Below are 19680 nucleotides of genomic sequence, written 5' to 3'. Positions count from 1 at the left end.
TGAATTGTTTTATTTGTTTCTAATTGATTGATTTCAGCCCTGAGTTTGATTATTTCCAGCCGTCTACTCCTTCTTGGTGTGTCTGCTTCTTCTTTTTCTAGGGTTTTTAAGTGAGCCATTAAGTTGCTTGAATGCGCTGTCTCAAATTTCTTCTTGAAGGCACTTAGTGCTATGAACTTTCCTCTTAGCACTGCCTTCTTTGTGTCCCACAAGTTTGGGTATGTTGTGTCTTCATTTTCATTGAGTTCTAGAAAGACTTTAATTTCTTTATTTCTTCCCTGACCCAGCTGTCTTTTAGTAGCAAGTTGTTCAGTTTCCATGTGTGTGTAGGCTTTTTGTTATTTCTGTTATTGTTGAGGTCCAGCTTTATTCCATGGTGATCAGACAAGATACATGGGATTATTTCAATCTTCTTGTATCTGTTGAGGCTTGCTTTGTGACCCACTATATGGTTTATTTTGGAGAAGGTTCCATGAGGTGCTGAGAAGAAGGTAAATTCTTTTGTGTTTGGGTGTAAAGTTCTGTAAATGTCTGTTAGGTCCATTTGATTCATGACCTCTGTCAGAGACATTGTTTCTTTGTTTAATTTCTGTTTTGTTGACCTGTCCTTTGTTGAGAGTGGGGTGTTGAAGTCTCCCACTATTAATGTGTGGTGATCTATATGTGCTTTAAATTTTATCAATGTTTCTTTCACAAATGTGGGTGCCCTTGTATTTGGGGCATAGATGTTCAGGATTGTGATGTCTTCCTGGTGGAATTTTCCCTTGATGAGTATGAAGTGTCCTTCCCCATCTCTTTTTATTAATTTTGGTTGAAAGTCTATTTTATCAGATATTAGAATGGCTACTCCTGCTTGCTTCTTGGCTCTATTTGCTTGGAAAGTCTTCTTCCAACCCTTTACCCTCAGGTAATGTCTATCTTTGTGTCTTAGGTGTGTTTCTTGTATGCAACAGACTGCTGGGTTTTGTTTACGTATCCATTCTGTTAATCTGTGTCTTTTTATTGGAGAGTTGAGTCCATTGATGTTGAGAGAGATTAATGAGCAGTGGCTGTTAGATCTCTTGATTTTGATGTTGGCTGTGGTCATCAGGTTGTGTGCTTGGTTGCTTTTTGTTTTACTGAAGTGGGGTTATTTATTTCCTGTGTTTTCTTGAATGTGGCTAGCTTTCTTGGGTTGTATTTTCCCTTCCAGTGTCTTCTGTAATGCTGGATTTGTTTGTAGATATTGTTGAAATTTGTTTTTGTCATTGAATATCTTGTTTTCTCCATCTATGAGGACTGAGAGTTTTGCAGGGTATAGTAGTCTGGGCTGACATCTGTGTTCTCTTAGGGTCTGCATGATATCCGTCCAGGCCCTTCTGGCTTTCATAGTCTCTGTTGAAAAGTCAGGTGTGATTCTAATGGGTTTGCCATTATATGTTACTTGGCCTTTTTCCCTTGCAGCTTTTAGCATTTTTTTCTTTGTTCTGTATACTTACTGTTTTGATTATTATGTGGCGGGAGGATTTTCTTTTCTGGTCAAATTTGTTGGGTGTTCTGTAGGCCTCATGTATTCTAATTGGCTTCTCCTTTAGCTTGGGGAAATTTTCTTCAATGATTTTGTTGAAAATATTTTCTGGGCCTTGGAGAAGGGAGTCTTCTTTTTCCTCTATACCTATTATTCTTAGGTTTTGTCTTTTCATATTGTCTTGCATTTCTTGGATGGTCTGTGTCAGGAATTTTTCGGATTTAGCATTTTCTTTGACAGATACATTGATTTCTTCCATTGTATCTTCTACACCTGAGATTCTTTCTTCCATCTCTTGTAGTCTGTTGGTTATGCTTACCTCTGTAGTTCCTGTTTTCTTCCCTAGATTCTTCCTTTCCATTATTTCTTCCATTTGTGTTTTCTTTAATTTTTCCAATTCTATCTTCAGGTCTTGAGTTGTTTTGTTTACTTCCTTCACCTGTCTGATTGTACTTTCCTATTTTTCTTTTAGTTCCTTCAACTCTGTTTCTTTCATTTCATTCAGCGTTTTAAGCATTTCCTTTCTAAAGGCCATAAACTGTTTGGCTGCAGCTTCCTCTATTTCTTTACAGATGGCAATATTCTGTTTTAGTTTATCTTCCTCTATGTCTTTACGAATCTTATTTGTTTCCTCTGTTATCATCTTCATGAGCATACTTGTTAGGTCATCTTCTTGGATTTCAGTTATGGTGGGGTGTCCAGGGCTACTTGTCCCTGGGTAACTGGGTTCTGGAGATGCCCTACTGTTCTGTCTTTTGTTGCTTGAGCTTTTACGCTGGCCTCTACCCATTGTGCTATCTTACGTGTTTGGGGTTATTTTCTGGTGGTTCCTGGGGATCCTGTGGTGGAGAGAATCCCCTTTGCAGAAAGCTGGTTTTTCCTGAAGGATGTCTTCTCAGCTTTTTGGGTATAGTCCCTGGATGGCTGGTGTTTTTTCAGGAGTTGCTCACCTCAGGGATATAGACCTGAGTGGTAGCTGTGCTCTTTGTTAGTCGAGAGGGTTCTCCTTTCACCCAGGGAAGTCCTGAGGGCAGCTGCCCTGTTTCTGGGTTTCTTGTTGTAAATTTAATGATCAGCTGCTGTGACCCAGTTGGACATCAGGTGCTCATCAACTGTTTGTGCCTGTGTCTGGAGCACAGCTGAGTGCTGGCGCCTCGGCCCCACTAGTCTGCTAGACTTTTTCTAGGGAAGGATTGGGTGATTTAAGTCAGTACAGTCTCCTTCCTTCCCTGTGGATTTTCTGGAGACACGGACTCCCAGTGTCTTTTTTGCTCTGGTGTGCACTGCTTAGTGTCCGCCAGCTGGCTGGCCACAGCAACTGCCTGTGCCTGGAGCACAGCTGATTGATGGCGGCTCAGTGTCCGCCAGCTGTCTGGTGCACAGAAACTGCCTGTGTCTGCCTTTGCGGCCTTTGGGAACCTGGGTGCCTCCCTAAGCTGGGTAATTTTCCGGGGACCTTTTCAGGTTGGGGGTGTCGGCTGAGTGCTCTGAGATCAGACCAGCCGTTTCCCTCCCTGTGTGTTTGCACCAGACAGTGAAACTCATTCGCTGGTGCCCTGGTGCCCACAGTTCTATCTCAGGCGGCGAGTCAGGCGAGCAGGCAGGCAGGGCTCAGTGCCGGAAACTGGGTCCCTGGCTCTGGCTCCGGGCTGGCTCCTGGGGTGCCCGTGGACCCCGAGTCTTTTCCAGGGGATGTCTGGGTGACCTAAGGCCGGTCCCAGTCGTTTCCTGTTCCCTGGGGTTATCTCTCGACTGAAAATTCCAGTCTCTGATAGTGTGGTGCGCACGGTTCAGTCTGGGACCGCGACCAGAGACACTGGCTTGTGGCTCTAGGCTGGGGCTGGGGCTGGTGGCCAGCAGCCAAGCGTCTGGCGGAACCGAGATCTCTTCCGCGGTTTAGCCGGGTGAGTTAAAAGCTGATTGAATCCCCCACCGTGGGGTATCCTCTCACCTGGGAAACACAATGACTGTGTTTTATGGCCGGGAGTTCTGATTACTGGTCACTGTGTTGATCCTGCTGCTGCTGCTCAGAATGAGAGTCCTCCCGGCGCCGCCATCTTGCCCCTCCTCCTCAATTTATATCTTGCTCATAGGCCCCTCCCTCCTCTCCTCCCACTCCCACCCTCCCTCCTGCATCCCCTCTCCCCTATTTCTCAGAATAGGGGACCTCCCACCCACCCCAGCTCATCTATTCACATGAGGACTGAGTTCATCTTCCTCCTCTGTGGCCTTGTAGGGAAGTTCCACAGGGGGAAGTGATCAAAAAGCAGGCAACATGGTCTGTGTCAGAGCTATCCCCCAGTCCCCTAACTAGCAGGTCCACATGAAGGCTGATGCTCATCGAGCTTATCTTCTTGGGGTCTGTGCATTGTAATGTGTCTACCCTGTACTACATGGCTAAAATCCTCTTGTAAGTGAGTACATAACATGTATGTCTTTCTGGATCTGTGTCACCACACTCAGGATGATCTTTTCTAGTTCCACCCATTTGCCTGAAAATTTCATGATGTCCTTGTTTTTAATGGCTGAGTAGTATTCCATTGTGTAAATGTAGAGTTCCTTTATCCATTCTTTGGTTAAGGGACATCTAGGTTGTTTCTAGTTTCTGGCCATTACAAATAAAGCTGCTATGATTATGGTTGTGCAAATGTCCTTGTTTTATGGACATGGTGGCACATCTTTCAGGTGTGTGCCCAGGAGTGGTATTGACATCAGGTGTACAGTAACCAGCAGGTGTGGCTACTTGCCAGACATCTTTTCTGTGGTGTAGAGGGTGTGATCTAGTCATGATGTGAGAACTACTGTACTCTGGAAGTGTCACAAAGTCACCTGTGCTCTGGAAGGGTAGAACTGAGTTTGAAAGTCACTGCATTCCTTTCTGCTACTTTTATTTTGACAAACTTGAAATTTTATAAGTTGAAAGAATAATGCAAAGAAAACCATTCCACTCTTTGCCAAGTTTCACTGATATTACCATTTGGTCGTATTTCCTTTTCATTATATTCATCTATACTCTATCTGTCTGTCTATCTACCTAAATATCTGTTCATCCACCCATTCATCTACCTATCATTTGAACGTCCTACAATTTGTCTTCAGCACTGCCTCTCAAGAACAAGGGTATTCTCACCAATGCCATATAGTCTGAGACTACACCAGTTTAACACAAGGACATGGTATCATGTAATACTCAGCTTGTGTTCACATGTATAGGAAAGGTTCTGAATACTTTCTCTGTAGAGGCTAGAGAGCAACTGCTTTGGGATCTGCAAGCCACACAGCCTCTTTTGCAGGGCCTCAGTTTTGTTGTGATGGAGCAGAAGCAGCTACAGACCTGTGCAGCATAAATGGGTAGGGCTGGATCCCAGGAAAACTTTATTAGGAAAAAACAAAACAAAAAAATAGGGCTTAAGCTAGTTCAGACTCATTCATATTCTCATTCTTACTCTCTCTCTCTCCTCTGGCTGTCACTCTGTTTCTTTCTGTCTCTGTCTTTGTCTCTCTCTCCATCATATTTCAGAGCAATTCTGGGTATATTACAAAGGTCAGTCTTTCTGTCTATTTTTGGTTTTGAGACAGGGTCTCACTTTGTAGCTCTGGCTAGTCTGGAACTTGCTGTGAAGACCAAGCTGGCCTGGAGCTCACAAAAATCCACCTGCCTCTGCCTCCCAAGTGCAGAGGCCATTGCCACACATAGAAATAGGTGTTACTCTTAGTTTTGAAAAGATGTCGCCATGTATGAATTGGATTACTAAACCACATTTAATTTCCAGAAGATCTCTCTGTTTACCTGTAAGCATGAATATATACCATAAACATTACATGGCCTCCTCTTCCCTTTTTAAAATAATTGTGGTAAAAGCTGAACAGAAATCACGCCATGGTGGGCACTTTAAGTATTTAAAGCATTTAAAGTATTAAAGCATAATGAGCATTTAGACCAGGGCCACTGAGAGTGTCCACACTGTCACTAGCACCATTACTTCCTATCTCCAGAACGTCGCCTTCCTTCACTGAGGTTCTGTTCCTATTGAAAACGCTCCTCCTTCCTCCTGAGCGCCCTGCATCACTGTGAACAGGAGCATTCCATGTGGTTGGAACCCACAGTATTTGTCTCTTCTAATGATGGTTGCGTTCACTTGTCATGTCTTCAGGTTTCATGCATGTTGTAGGATATAGAAAGACTCCGTTCTTCCTCAAGTCGGAGTATATTCTAGGCTGTGCACACACTAGGTTCTTCTGCTCCACTGATGTTAAATCATTTTACTTCCATTTTCGGAGTCATGTGAACAATGTTACTAAGAACATGGGTTCTAGATTTATTGTTTTTTAAAAAATCTGTGTATGGGTGTTTTGCCTGCATGTCTGCCTGTGTACTGTGTGTGCAGTACCCGTGGAGGTCAGGAGAGGGCATCAGATCCTTCTGGGGCTGGAGCTACAGATGCTTATACAGCACCATGTGGGAACTGGAGCTGGAGATTTCAATTCATTTCATTGATCAACACATCTTTCTATGCCAAAAGGAAGCTATGTGTGTGATATGAGTATAAAATATTATATATAATATACATAAATATATAATAAAATTATAAAATATATTACATAGAATTGCTCTGTAATAATTTGAGATCGGGGATGGTGATACTTCTGGTAGTTCTTTTTTTAGTCAGGATTGTTTTAGTTATTTGAGTTTTTTGTGTTTCCATATGAAGCTGAAAACTGCCTTTTTAACATATGTGAAGAATTTTGTTGGCATTTTAATGGGGATTGCATTGAATCTGTAGATTACCTTTGTTTGGTAGGATGGTCATTTTTACTGTATTTATCTTACTGACCCATGAACATGGTAGTCTTCCCATCTTCTGTTATCTTCTTAAATATTTTTTTAATATATTAAGGATTTTTAAAAAATCATACAAGCCTTTCACACTTGCATGGTTAGTTACCCCAAGATATTTTATATTTTTAAAGCTATTGTGAAAATTGATGTTTCCCTAATTTCCTTCTCATTCTATTTGTCGTTTCTATATAGGAAGGCTACTGATTTTTGTGCATTAATTTTGTGTCCAGGTACTTTACTGGAGTTTCTAAGTGGAATTTTTAGGGTCACTGATATATACTGTCATATCATCTGCAAATAAAGATACTTAGACTCTTTTCTTTCCAATTGTATCCACTTGCTTCCATTGTCTTATTGCTCTAGTCTAGACATTAAGTACTATATTGAATAAATATGAATAGAGTGGGCAGCCTTGCCTTGTTCCTGATTTTAGTGGAATTGCTTTGAGCTTCTCTCCATTTAAGTTGATGTTGGCTATAGGCTTGCTCTAAATTGCCTTTAGGTTTGTTCCTTGTATCCCTAATCTCTCAAGGACTTTTATCATGGAATGATGTTGGATTTTGTCAAAGACCTTTTCAGCATCTAATGAGATGATGTGATTTGGTGTTACAGTTTGTTTGTATGGTGGATTACATTTAGCTCTGTCACTTCTCTGTTCATTTTTTGTCTGGTTGACCTGTCCACTGGTGAGAGCTGGGTATGGAAGTCACCGATTATCCCTGTATGAAGGTAAATATGTGATTTAAGCTGAAGGAGGATTTCTTTTATGAACTTCGATGCCCTTCTTTTGGGGACATAAATGTTAAAAACTGTAATATTGTCTTGGTGGATTTTTCCTTTAATAAGTGTGTAGCACTCCTTCTGATTATATTTGGTTTGAAGACTTGTTTGTCATACATTAAAATGGCTAGACCAGCTTCCTTTATAGGTCCATTTGCTTGGAATATCTTTTTCCATCCTTTTACCCTGAAGTGATATCTATCCTTGATGCTAAGGAGTGTTTCTTGGGTGCAGCAGGATGATGGATCCTGTTCCACATTCACTCTGTAAGCCTGTGTCTTTTTATTGGGTTATTAAGATTGTGAGTGTTGAGAGTTATCAGTGACCAATGTTTATTGGTTTCTGTTATTTTGCTGTGGTGGCATTTTTCCTTCCTGCTATTTTAATTTTTAGGTCTGATTTTTAGGTCTATTTTAATTTTTAGGTTGGTCTGATCCTTGTATTTTGATGCTAATTACTGGCCCTCAAGGCTGGTTACTGCCTGGATAAACTTATCCTTGTTTTGTAAAACTGCCTAAGAATTATACCTGATTGATTGATTAAAGGCCTAAAACTTGGGCAGGGCAGAATGGTGTAAGCATGGCTAAGGTTTCCAGGCTTTGGGAAGAGAATCACAGGAAAAAGACAGACAGGAAGAGAGGAGGAAGGAGGATGTCACAATGGGTTGGCATGGAGAAGGAACCATGTGGGCCGTGAAAAAGGACCCCAGGTATGGCATAAAAAAAAGAAAACAAGGTTAAATATATAAGCAAGTATTTATAAAACTATGGGTGAAAGGTAACCCAGATAGGAATGGCTAAGGCAGATGGCACTGAATGGGGCCTAGGAAATGGATGGGGAGGTTATTGAGATAGCATAGGTGGAAATATCTGCCCAGCTCATTGTAAATGGGGCAATTATAAAATCTGACAGGTGTCTGTCTTGTTTTGTGAGTGTGTTAAATAATACCACTGTGATAATCATAGGGCAAATAATAAACCTTATATATAGCCCTTTTTATTTACAACATCAGATGTTTATTTCTTGTGTTTTCTTGGGTGTGGTTTACCTTTTCAGGTTAAAGTTTTCATTCTAGTGCTTTCTATAGGGATGGATTTATGTGTCTGTGTGTGTGTGTGTGTGTGTGTGTGTATACTTATATATATGAACTTGAATTTGGTTTTATCATGTAAAGTCTTTCTCCACCTATTCTTCTGGGTGTAGGAGTCTAGGCTGGTATCTGTGGTCACTAAGCTTGCAGAACATCTGTTCTGAGCCTTCTGCTTTTAGAATCCTCATCAAGAGGTCTGGTGTTACTCCATAGGTCTGACTTTACATGTTACTTAGTTTTTCCCCTTGCAGCTCTTATTCTTTCTTCTGGACATTTAGCGTTTTGATAATTATATGCCATGAGAGATTTCTTTTCTAGTTCTTTTCTACTGCAGTTTATTTGGTGTTCTCTATGTTTCTTGTACTTTAATAGGCTCCTCCTTCTCTAGATTTGAGAAATTTTCTTCTGTGATTTTGTTGAAAAATATTTTCTGTGCCTTTGATATGCGTTTCTTCTCTTTCTTCTATACCTAGCATTCTTAGAGTTGGTCTTTTTATAGAGTCTAGTTTTTTTGGATGTTTTGTGCATAGATTTTTTTTTTTATTTTACATTTTCTTTGGCTGATGTATCCATTTCTTCTACCTTGTCTTTAATACCTGAGATTCTCTCTTCCATCTCTTGTGTTGATGAGGCTTGCCTATGAGGTTTCTGAGTTCCTAATTTTTCATTTCCAGGTTTTTTTTTTTTGGGGGGGGTGTTCTTTTGTGTATGTGTGTGTGCGCGCGAGGCACAACGTTTATTGGGGGAGGGGGCATCAGTCCTTCTTGGCCGCCGCCTTCCTCATGGCTGCCAGCAGTTGCTCAGCTCCTCCCGCTTCCTCTTGGCGCGGATGTGCGTGCCCACCCTCTTCTTGATGAACTTGAGCGTGCCAAGGCACACCGCTCGGACCAGGCGAAGCCGCACACCTCCCTGATCCTGTCTCGCAGGAACTTGGTGTGCTTGGTGAGGGCCCGCGGCGCCGGCTGTGCCTCCGCTTGCTGACGTTCTTAGTCACCTTGTGGCCCTTGTCAAGGCCGCGGCCATCAGGTAGCGCAGGGCCACGGCTGCTGCTCTCCGATGGCGCCAAGACAGGAAGCGGTGTGTGTGTGGGGGGTCTTTATTGATTCTACTTCTACTTTCATGTCTTGAACTATTTTCTTCATTTCTTTCCACCGTTGGTTGTGTTTTCGTAGATGTCATTGGTGGATTTATTCATATCGTCTTTAAGGACTTCTAACATATTTATAGAAGTACCTTGAAGTCCTTGTCTCGTGCTTCACATATATTGCATTTCTCAGGACCCACTTGAGCAGGGTTGCTAAGCTCTAGTAGCGACATATTGTCCTGGGTAATACTGATTGTGCTTTTACCCTGGCTTCTAGACTTAGGATGATTGTAACTCATTGTGATGATATCTGGGCTTGCCCTGTTGGATGGGTGTTCTGTTCCTTGGTTTCTGTTGTCCTCTCTAGTTCTTAGGAGAGTGCAATGGCTGTGTATTACCTGGTAGAGAATGTTTCTAGGATCCCCAGGTGTGGCCACTGGGGGTACAGGGTAGGATGTGTTTCTAGGTATTGAGCTAACTCTTAGAAATGGGTATGGTTTAGAAGGGGGCGCTGAGGGAGTCTGAGGGAGGAAGGGAGGAAAACAGGATGTGCCACTAGGGTCTCTGTGATCCCTAGGGAAAGGGGGCAGAGAGGGAGGAGAGGCCCAGCACATGTTTTGCTGTTGATCTGGGAATAAGACTGGGAGATTGAATTTGAAGGGGAAGAAGGAATGTGAAGAGCGCTTTCCTGCTTGTAAGTACCTGCAGGAGCTGAACAATTTCATTTTTATTAACAGCTGCATAATTCAGTTGCATAAATGGACCGCATTTTCATTATCCATACATCAGTAAACACACAACTAAGCTGTTTCCATTTCCTGACTTTGTGAATAGAGCAGCAGTAATCATGGATCGACATGTATGTCTCTAACAGGAAGTAGAGTCCTTTGCTAGACAGCTGGGTTATACGGCTGATTTTTTCCAGCTTTTTAGGAAGCGTCACACAGATTTTCGTAGTAGGTGCACTGCTTACACTCTCACCAAAAGTGTTCCTCTTTCTATAGCCTCTGTGGCTATTTGTTATTCTGTGGTTTTTGTTTTTGTTTTGTTGATCTTGGTCATTCTGACCTGCGTAAGATTAAATTTCAAAGTAGTTTTAATTGTCACTTTCCTGGTGGCTTGGGGTTTGAACATTTTAAAGTGTTTCTCGGTAGTTGGTGCTTTGTCTTTTGAGAACACTGTCTACACCATGTCCCATTTTAAGCTGGGTTGTGTGTTCTCTGGGTGTTTAGGGTTTCGAGGTCTTTGGATATTCTAGATTCTGACCCTGTGGTGGATGTATACCTAGTAAATATTTTTTTTATTTTGTAGTCGGCCTCGTCACTGGACTGACGGTGTCCTTTGCTGTGCAGAAGCTTTTTAGTTCCAGGAAGAGTTCCTATTTGTCAGTTATTGATCTTACTGTCTGTGTTACCAAGGTCCTGTTCAGAAAGCCCTTTCCTGTGCCCATAATTTCAAGCATATTTTGTATTCTCTTTTCCATAAGATTTAAGAAAAATGGTCTTACATTGAGGTCCTTGGCTGATTGAGGTGAGTTTTGTGCAGAGTGTCCTATAGATCTAGTTTCATTCTTCCACATTTAGCCATTTAATCAACAGCATTTGTTGAAGAGGCTGTCTTTTCTCCAACGTGTATTTTTGTCCTCTTTGTCAAAAATCAGGTGTGTGTTAGGTTTATTAATTATGTCTGTATTTTCATATCTACTCCATTGATCAATATGTCTGGTTTTATGCCCAAATCACACTGTTTTTATTACTATGGCTCTGTAGTACAACTTAAAGTCAGGCATGATGATACTTCCAGCTCTTCTGGTGTTGTTCAGGACTGTTCTGGCTATCCTGGGATTTTGTGTTTCTGTTTATTTTTTATTTTTTCAATTTCTGTGAAGAATTGCACTGGGATTTTTATGGGGACTGCACTGAATCTGTAGACTGCTTTTGGTAGGATGACCACTTTATTAATTAATCACAATATTAATCCTGCAGATCCATGAACATAGGAGATCTTTCCATCTTTGTGTATCTTCTTGGATGTCTTCAAATTTTTATCGTATGAGTCTTTCACTTTCTTAGATTTTATCCTGTGTTATTTTTGGAGACTATTGTAAAATTTATTGTTTCTCTGATTTCTTTCTAAGTGTGTTTGTTGTCTATAAGAAGGGTATAGATTTCTTTGTGTTATTGTGTATCCTTCTACTTTGCTGAAAATGTTTATTAGCTGTGTAAGTTTTCTGGTAGTGTCCTTAGAGTCTCTTATATAAAATCATGTCATCTTTGCTTACTTCCTTGATCTTTTCCAGTTATCTTATTGCTCTAGCTAAAACATGAAACTATGTGGAATGGATATGGAAAGAGTAGACATCCTTGTCTTATTCCTGATTTTTGTTTTGAGTTTTTCTCCATTTAGCATTACACCAGCTTGTTGTAAATTGTCTTTATTATATTATGATATGTCCCCCATATTTTGAGATTATCTAGGACTTTTATCATGAAAAAATGTCATATTTTGTTTAAATGATCATATGGTTTTTGACCTCAAGTCTGTGTATATGGTAGACTACATTTACTAATTAACAAATGTAATGCAATGAATCATCCCTGACTCTCTAGTATGGAGCTAATTCGATCACAGTAGGTAATTATTTTGTGTTCTTGAATTTAGTTTGAAAGTACTTTGTTGGGAAATTTTGTGCCTATGTTCATCAAAGTTTTTCTTTTCTTTTTGTTGGATCTTTGTTGAATTTGATATCTGACTAATACTGGCTTCATAAAAAAATAATTTGAAGATGTTTTCTCCTCTTCTATTTTGCCAAATAGTTTAAGGAGTATTGATGTTAGTTCTTCTCTGCAGGCTTCGTAGGATGCTGCTTTGTACAACTCTGTTCCTAGGTGTTTCAGAAATTTTAAATGACTGTTTCTATTATGGCTCAGTGTAGATCACTAACCTCATCATGATTTAGTGTTGGTAGATAATATATATCTAGAAATCAATCCATGTCTCTTAAATCTTCTAGCTTAATAGAATACAGATTTTTATAGTATACCCTTAGAATTCTCTGAGTTTCTTCAGCATCTGTTGTAATGTTTTCCTTTTTGTTTCTGATTTTTAATAATTTGGTTCCCCCTCTCTCTTTCTTTTGATTAATTTGGTCTTAAGTTTGTCTAACTTGTTAATCCTCTCAAAGAACCACCTCTTCATTTCATTGATTCTTTGTTTTAGTGTTCATTTCTAGTTAATTAATTTCATTTCTCACTTTTATTAGCTCTTCTCATGTACTTTCTGTTTGCTTTTTGTTTAATCTATTTATTTATTTATTATTCACTTTACGTTCCAATAATAGCCCCCTTTCTCCTCTCTTCCTGGTACCATCCTTCTTTCCTGTTCCTCCTATCCTCTCCCTCACCTACCCATCCCAGCACATCAGGTCCTATCAAGACTGAGCACTTGTGGACTCTTTAGGGGGGGTCTTGTTCTTGTTTTTCCAAGGTTTTCAGGTGCAACATTAAATTATTACTGTGGAATCCTTCCTGGTGTTTAATGTAGGCACACAGTACTATAAACTTAACTCTTAGAATGCCTTTACTGTGGCCCCAGAGTTGGTTTCTGTATAATCTCCAGAGTTTTTGTAAGAAATCATGTTTTGTTTTAAGGCACCATGGTTTCAACCTACCCACTTAAATGCAATCCTCTTTATATTAAGATACCGGCATCTTAATATATATTATTGGGGGTGGGACATATTGGAGGCAATTAAGGTTAGATGAAGCAAGAAAGGGGGAGAAGGGCTAATCCAATGGGCCTCTGGCTACAAGGACACCCTCATCTCACCTTGTGATAGCCTGTCCTCCCTGCCCACCCTGGGCTGCCCTCACTGACCTTGAGCTTCCCAAGCTTCAGAACCTTGAGCCAGATAAACCTTTCTTATTTATAAATTACTCAATCTGTGGATTCAGTTATAGTTACAGAAAATAGACTAAGGCAATGAGCATAACTAGAAGAAAAACAGCGACCCTTTTTTTTTATCTCTGCCAGTAGGGCTTCTTCCTTTTAGAGAAGTGAGCTATTTTAAGGCTAAGCACCCACTTAGGAATTGGTGCTTTTAGGAAGCTATCCTCTCCTCTCACTGAGAGCTTCTGCAAGGGAACGAGAAAAGCCACCCTTTCAGGCAGTGAATGCCCTGGCTGAATGAATGAATGAAAGCTGTTTCGCTTTCAGCTTTGTCCAATACCTCCATCCTGCATTTAAGAAAAATGTCCTCCCCCCAGCCCCCCGACACCGCTTTGAGTGTCTACCAGACTGATTAATAAAACAAGATAATTCTAGATACAAGTCTGTTCAAAACAGCAGAGTATAAAAGAGCTAATGAGAGGCCCTTGAATGGATGTCATTGTCTTTCACAAAGCATGGTTTTGTCTCATTGTTTTCATCTAAGACTTCTTGCAAAACAACAGCTTTGCCTGCCGCAGCCTGGGCTGCTTAGCTCTGGGCGGGCTGACAGATATCACCCCTTCTCCTGCAGGGCTGGGGTGCCCTTCAATCATTCTTTCCTCCTAGTTTCTGTGCAGGAAGTGTGACAATTAGAACAATTATTTGACGTCCTGCGGTGTGATCCAGTAGCACTTAGAGGAATTAAAACTACACTGTGACCAATTCCTGCCTCTAATGATCTTGGACTGAATGTGGCAAGGAGAGGTCAAAGACCCATCAAAGTAGGCAGACTGTGGAAAACGGGGGAGTGTTTTCCCCTCATCTGGAAGCTCTTCTGAGGACACTACACTGTCCGTGAAACAAAACAAGAGTCAACTCTAAAGATAGCTGGAGCACAAAAGCTACTTAATCACATTTCTGCCTCATGAAAATATTGGAATACATCTTGAGAGATATTTTCATCATTCCCATACTTTCTCATAGTTAAAGCTCTGGTGATATAGACAAGTCATTAAAGGATATTACCTGCAAAAGCTGGAGAATTCTTCTCAATAAGGAAGACCTCGATCCTGCTCTTTCAAGCCCCTGCTTCCTGTCAGTCTTCTTTATAGGTGTTTATTCTTGGTGATTCCAAAGTAGTAAAACAAGGTGATGATGCTCTAACACAGATGTGTGTGTTATATGAATGCATGTTTAACGTGTGCACACGTGTTTATATGAATGGTGTAAGAGTTTCAGAAAGAAGCCAAATAGATTATCGAATACCTGCTTTCAACTTTCTTGAACTTCAACTGTGTGGATTAATACATAACATTTAAACCAGAGTCTGGCAGTAGGTGAGTGCTCCTAGCTACCTATGAGGAGCATTGATTGTCAACCTGATGGGATTTAGAATCACCATGGAAACTAACCTTTGGGTGTGTCTGTGAGGGAGCTTCTAGACTGAGTTAACTGAGGGCAGACGACCCATGCTAAATGTAAACAATACCATTCCATGGGCTATGGTCCTTGGGCTGTGGGGTGTCCAACAGAGAAGATTAACTAGACATTGGTTTAAACCAATAGAAAGTCTTTATTAGGTGGCTGGTGATTACACTGGGTGTTCTGGATCCCAGGGCAGCCCCAGGCCTTTCTCATAGAGAGATTTTAAGCCCAAAAACATATCCTGGGTTAATAGACTTCAGCTAACAAGAGGAGTTAGCCAGAGGCAAAACTAGAGAAGCCAAGAAGGAAGGTTAGTTCATCTAGAGACATTCCCAGAACTGTGGGCTATGACGGATCAAGTATTGACTGTTGATGTGCTGGGTTTTATGGCCTGAATGGTACTTCCATCATGGAGTCAGTTGTGTTAAGGGGATGTCACCTGAGGAAAGCTGCATGTACAGACTGAAACTAGCCTAAGAGAAAAACAATGTGTTTCTGGTGGAATTAGAAAATGGGATACTAAGGCTCCATGGAGCACAGATTATTCTGTTGTGATGCTTAGGTGCTGGTCATAGGGTCTGATGGTGTTTATGCTAGGTTCCAATATGTTTATTTTGTGTCCTTGGATGGAGCTTTTAATTTTTTTGCATGTGTGGTGGGTGTACATGCATGTATGTGGGTATTTATATGTGTGTGTGTGTGTGTGTGTGTATGTATGTATGTGGGTGTGCATGTATGTATGAGTGGGTGTGAGAGTGCTTGCACATGTGATTACTCTGCCTTATTTATTAAGGTGGAATTTCCCATTTGAAGCAAGAGCTCCCTTATCTGGCTTTTCTAGCCAGCTTGTTCCAGAGACCTCTGGCTCTGCCTACTAAGTTTTAATGTTACAGGTGGTCTTCCTGCCAGCCTGGGCGCTGGAGACTCAAACCCCAGTTGTTGCTCTTGCACGATAAACATTTTATTTGTTGAGGCACTTTCTCCAGCCTTCGTAACTTGTTTGTTTGTTTTCTTGTACCCTTAGGTGCTCACCTGAATCTCAGAAGAGACTATAGATTACACGTTTGAACAAAGTTGAAACTGTTGAAAACTCTGGAGACTTCTGAAGTTGAACTGAACGCATTTGCTTCATGAAATGGCCTGGGCTGTGAGGGTGGAAGGTTATGGCCTGAAAGTGCTGCTGCTTTAGTATCAACTTAGCAAGAGCTGGAATGCTGGTTGGTTAAGCTTGACAGTCAATTTGGTGGGATTTAGAACCACCGAGGAAAACAAATCAAATCGTGTCTGTGACAGAGACACCAGGCTGGATTAACTGAAGTGACAGGACTCATCCCAAGCATGCTGGCACCCTTCCCCTAGCTGAGTTACTGGGCAGAATCAAACTAAGAAAGCAAGCTGAGCATGAGACTCCATTCTGACCATCACCATGATGGTTGTCCCTTAAACTATGAGCCACAATAAGTCCTACCTTCCCGTCGTTGTGTTTGTTCATGCTACACTAGGTAACTAAAAGCCCAAGTACAACTAGTGCCTATGTACGTGTGTTCCCTAGCACACAGACCTCAACTAAAAGGCTTTAAGTGTTGACTCCTCATCATCATTACTAATTGTGTGTAGTACGTGAAACTATTTTTAGTTCTTTCATTTTTTTATTAATTTTATTCTTTCTTTTTTTCTTTATTAATTACACTTTATTCACTTTGTGTCCCCGCCTGTGGTTCCCTCCCTCCTCCTGTCCCACTCCCTCCCTTTCTCCACCCTCTGCATGCATGCCCCTGTCCAAGTCCACTGATAGGGGAGGACTTCTTTTCCTTCCTTCTGATCCTAGTCAATTAGGTCTCATCAGGAGTGGCTGCATTGTCTTCTTCTGTGGCCTGGTAAGACTGCTCCCCGCTCAGGGGGAGGTAATTAAAGAGCAGGCCAATCAGTTCGTGTCAGAGATAGTCCCTGTTCCTATTACAATGGAACCCACTTGGATACTGAACTGCCATGGGCTACATCTGTGCAGGGGTCTTAGGTTATCTCCATGAATAGACCTTGGTTGGAGTGTCAGTCTCAGGAAAGACCCCTGTGCTCAGAGTTTTTGGTTCTGTTTCTCTCCTTGTGGAGTTCCTGTCCTCTCCAGATCTTACTGTTTCCCACTTCTTTCCTAAGATTCCCTGCACTCTGCCCAAAGGTTGCCCATAAGTCTTCATTTTTTATAATATAGTATAATTGTATTATGTATTGTGATATGTTTATTATATCATTTCCCCCTTCCCTTTCCTCCCTTAAAGCCCTACCATATACCCCTCTTGACTTTCTTTCAAATTCATGGCCCCTTTTTCTTTTTCTTTATTTTAATTTAATAGAAAATTTGCACAATGTATTCTGACCATGGTTTCCCTTCCTCCATTTCCTCCCAGGTCCAGATACTCTGCACCTCCTCCCCCATCCAACTCCACACCTTCTTTCTCTCTCTCGTTAGATGTTAGAAAACAAACAGGCAAATTAAAACAGCAACAACAATGAAAAAGCACAAGAAACACACACACAAACATAAAAACACAAAATTGGAAGCTATAACATAGAAACAAAAGACTAGTAAAATGAAAACAAAATTCCCAAACAAAGTAATATAAGATAAAAAAAAATCTACAAAAACCCCACTGAGTTCTCTTTGTGTTGGCTGCCTACTGTGGGGCGTGGGACAACCTTCAGTGTGGGTTATGTGCCCAGGGAGATTCCATTAAAGAAGACTAGTTTCTCCTTTGTGGGCTATGGCCTCTTTTTTCATGAATTGTTGTCACATGCGTATTATTTTGTGTGTGTACTTGTGATCTGAATGACGAGGCTTCATTATTGCTACTGGTGTGGACACATGTACACTTGTGTAACAACACATTCCTGGATGAAGACACTTAAGTGTCAAAATGTCTGTAGTTGAACAAATCTAAATTAAGCAAAGGTCTTTCTTTTCATTGTGGTGATACGCAGCATAAAATCTGTGTGTGTGTGTGTGTGTGTGTGTGTGTGTGTGTGTGTGTGTGTGTTTACGCTGCGCATGGGTGGGTTCAGAGGCGAGGAAAGGGTATCTGTACTCACAGGTTAAGAGGATGTTGTCCACGCATCCTGTGTACCAGTCTACAGGGTGATCTAGACAAACCGAGTTAATGGGTCCGTTAGAGGGAGGCCTGTGGCTGGAATTAAGATGACTATTAAAGGGATCGTGTGAGGTGTGTCAAGAGGTCCAGGGAGAGTTTTGGAATTGTTTTAAGTTGTCTTTGTTGAGAAGAGAGTGGACTTTGTAAATAAAAGAGTAAATGACAAAACAGGGGCCGTCAGATGTGAGAGCGCCCATGAGATTGAAGGTTTGATTTGAGAGGAGGTTGTGGGGAAGGCCTCACAGAGGAAAGTTAGGTATTGTAAGAGTTCTGCTAAGTGTCCTCAAGTAATTACGAGAAATTCTGTCTGTGTTTCGGCTGCAGGGTGTTTAGGAAGTCGCATACAATAGATTGGCTATTCTTTAAAAGGCCGAGATAGTTGGAGATGTGCCTCTGACTTTAGCCCTGCAGCAGTCTAGCCTGCCCACGGCACTTCTCCAAAGCCCCCCCCCAACAGATGCAGCTTTTCCTGGGAACCTTAGCTCAGAAACCCCCTGTTAGCCCCCCACAACCTTAGTTCAGAGCTCCCCTGTGAACCCCACCACCACCACCACTGCCGTGGGCCCAGCATCATTTCATGCAAATACAGTCCGACATCCCTGTGCTGCTGGGAAATTTAATCTGAGGCTCTGATAAAAATGAGGCTGCAGGGCAGAAAAGCAGACCTTTGGGACAGACATGATTACGAACATTACCGAAGGGATGCCTGAATCGTAGCAATCGATCAGCTATCATGGTCTGGCTTGCTTTTAAAAATCCTTTGTATGTGACATAACATTTACGTGTGACATGTGATAGGAGTGTCATACTTAAAACAATCAAGAATACAGCGTGCCTCAATGAAGTAAAGGCAGTAGATGAGCGAAATGGAGATTATAAACAACCAGAATTCACATTTTTTATCTTAATTAATGTTTCTCCAAATGTCATACTTAAATACTACACTGGCTATATGCTTCTCCTATATCTACTGTTATTTGCACTCTATGAACTGGTCTATTTTAAAATTAAAGTATTTAAAAGAATCTATTATCTTTTAGTTTTAGTTTCTCTTCTGGCCAGCTTAATCTTATAGCCATAACATCATGCGAAGTGTCCAGTTTGAATTCTTAGGAAAGATTGATCTCTAATATATAAATTATTATAGCTTTATTTGTGGGTAGCAATTTGAATCTGACCTATTATCTTGGCACTATTGTGGAATTTAGCCTAGAGAAGAAACAGACAATTAGAAATCAGTATTTTGTAGCCTTGTAAGCATAACCACTTATTATTGTTATTATTATTATTATTATTATTATTGGCAGTCAGAAAATGAAACATCCTTGTGATACTGCCAGTTTTCTTTTAAAAATTAAAAAATATGAATAACATAATTAACATTTTAATCCCAGCTAGTTGTACTGTAGGACACTTTATATTCTCACTTAATCGAGTAATGTAAGCTTGTAGAGTATACACCATCACCAATGTTATTGTTAAAACTTGTATAGGAAGAGTTAAGCCAAACCACTGGTGTCTCTAATGTAGTTAAAGCTATTTATAAAGTTTGCCAGGCATCTGAGTGTGTTATTTGACCTTTTTGAGCATTTATTTGCTTTATGTTGATGTTTTAATGACAAAAGAAACACAGTTGTCCAGTTGGTGAAACCCAGATAATTTTATTTATTTATTTATTTATTTTTGGTTTTTCTTAGTAGGAAAAAGATTGGTTTTGGCTCTAAGAATTTGGATTTAACTAAGTTATAGGCATCTCCCAAATGGAGTGGATGTTTTAGAAAAAGTTAAGATAAATGTTTTGGTTAACTTAGAGCAAGAAATCTATCAACATTAAACCGAATAATGAAAAATCCTTTTATAAAAACAGTAGAAACACATGAATCT

Source organism: Meriones unguiculatus, chromosome 20 (assembly GCF_030254825.1).
Source record: "Meriones unguiculatus strain TT.TT164.6M chromosome 20, Bangor_MerUng_6.1, whole genome shotgun sequence".
In the NCBI taxonomy this organism is placed as follows: domain Eukaryota; kingdom Metazoa; phylum Chordata; class Mammalia; order Rodentia; family Muridae; genus Meriones; species Meriones unguiculatus.
The sequence above is the reverse complement of the archived record's forward strand: the minus strand, read 5'-3'. Positions refer to the sequence as shown.